This window comes from Alligator sinensis, unplaced genomic scaffold (genome assembly GCF_000455745.1).
Source record: "Alligator sinensis unplaced genomic scaffold, ASM45574v1 scaffold25_1, whole genome shotgun sequence".
Lineage (NCBI taxonomy): Eukaryota > Metazoa > Chordata > Crocodylia > Alligatoridae > Alligator > Alligator sinensis.
Genome location: NW_005843187.1, coordinates 26,074 through 28,282, shown reverse-complemented (window position 1 = coordinate 28,282; position 2,209 = coordinate 26,074). Strand labels below are relative to the sequence as shown.

At 57.7% G+C, this 2,209-nt stretch overlaps 1 pseudogene; it reads right to left on the bottom strand.

Moving 5' to 3' along the window:
• Positions 1–458: 458 nt before the first annotated feature.
• Positions 459–1,562, bottom strand: LOC112548472 (annotated as a pseudogene).
• Positions 1,563–2,209: the final 647 nt, after the last annotated feature.

Sequence of the window (2,209 nt, the reverse complement as noted above, 5' to 3'; positions counted from 1 at the left end):
GAGAAGGGCAGGGTGCTGCGGTTGCCCCCAAGAGGACAGGGAGTAGCAGCGCGGTGAGCCCGTACTAGAGAGGGTAGTGGTGCGGTGGACCTAAAAGACTGGCAGCTCGAGGGAACGTCCCAGAGGGGACTAGCATAGCGTAGAGAAGGCCCAAGAGCGGGCGTGTATTTGTGACTGGACAACGTCTATCCCATCAGCGAGGCTTGGGGCGTGGTATTAGGGGTGGTAGGAGCCACGCGTAGCCCATAAGGCTAGGGTGCCTGGGGAGCACCCATCATACCGGGAGACCCCCAGGGGGTCCAGGAACACATGGGGACAGAGGTCCCAGCCAACCGTGCCCAGGGACGTAGTCAGCATCCCGCTTATATTTCCGAGCAAGACATGGCGGGCGAGAATAAGAGGGTGCCTTGGGCCGGCCCTGACACGGAGCGAGGGACCTCGAGGGGATCACGGCCCCCCTATAGGACCCCGCCATGACACATGGCTAACTGTGGTGGATCCGTTCCAAGAGACTCTTGAGAGCAAGAAGGCAGTGGGTTGGTGGTGGGTGAAGTGGGGTCCCTGGTGAACTTGATGTCCCGGCAGAACAAGACTGGCTCCGGACCCAGGCTGAGGCGGTACTGCCATACATAGAGGTTCTGCTTGGGCTGCAGGGTGGCCTGAAGGGTCTCTTCCTCCTCCCGGGCTTCAGTCCAGTCTTCCTGCTCTGTCTTTACATTGCTACCACCATACTGGCCTGAGAGGGCGAGCTGGGCCTTGACGATGGCTGCTGTGAGCTCCCCGGCCTTAAGTGCAGCAGAGGTACAGACCTGCCAGTTGCGCTCAATGCTGGATACCTTCTCCTTGGCAAAGCCTACCTTTCGGGTGATCATGTGGGTCCAGGAAACGGGGACATCAGAGTCATTGGAGAGGGTCTTGATGCAATGCCAGCTGCCAGAAGAGGAGCCGTTGGTCAGAGCCAGCCCCCCGGTTAAGAAGTTCAGCACGCTGGGGTGGATGGAGTACACTGCGGCCAGAGTGGCAGTGGTCATATTCTTGTACAGGTAAAACTGGGTGCCCCATCTCTCATCCATCTTGATGAAGGCCCTGAAGTTCGCAATGCTGAAGTAGTAGAGGCCCAGGCGGCACTGGGGATGGAGGGGGACATCTTCGCCCTCATAGTCTGTGCTCAGGTCACCTACACCTCTCATCACTCCCCGCTCACAGAAGAGAATGAGGAAGAAATTGGAACACTTCATGTAATGGTCCCCACCCTGGCAGTTGGGGTGCAGTTCATAGACCTTGGCCCCCTGGTCCGTACTCAGGTCCTGCACCACCCTGTAGGAGTCTCTTTTGATGATATAGATGTTGGGGTCCCTCTCGGAGCCTAGGTAGTGCTCTCCATCCCGGCACGATGGATGCAGGTCCCGAATCTCAGTGCTATGGCCGGTCTCCAGAAACTGAGTGCGGAGGTAGCAGCCCAGGTCCGAGCGGATGATATAGTCTCCATTGCCCTAGTCCCCATTGCGCCTCCGAAAGACTCCAGTGCCCAGGGCCTCCTTCCGGGGAACAATTTCAGGCATTGGTTCTCAGCGTCTGGAAAGGATAGATCAGGGGGGATGAGGGAAAGTTAACAGGACACTAGCATGGGCTGGTGCCTACTGGCTTAGCCTTGGGGAGCAAGTGACAATACTATTTCTGGTTCAGCCCAGATGATGCTGAGACTGGGTAGACCCAGGACAGACACTTCCTTCCTACTCTCTCAGTTCCCATTGGGAGGGACCAGGGGAAACAGGGGGTGGGATTTATAACTGAAAATGCATTCATCTGATGGGAAACATCTGCAAGGTGAAATACAAACTGGGGCTGTGTGACGTTTCGGTTGGTGATTCGATTCGGAGGAGATTCGGCCTGGTTTCGTGGCTGAATCTCCGAATCCGAATTGAATCTGGGGATCAATTTAAGGGTCCGAATTGATTCAAAGCTGCAGCTGACTCCACACTGGTAATTACTAGGAGCAGGGGAGAGGAGAGGGGCCATGGGGAGACCCCTGCCGGCCCCCCTGATCTCAGCCCCCCATGGCTATCCTGCCTGCTCCAGCTCCTAATACTTTAAAATAAGCCCCGGTGCTCACTGGGGGCTGCCGGGCAGGGGGGCAATCCCTGCTGCCCCCCGCTGCCCCGCACTGCATGGGGGGGCTCTGCCACAAGCCCCCTGACCCCCCCTCAGT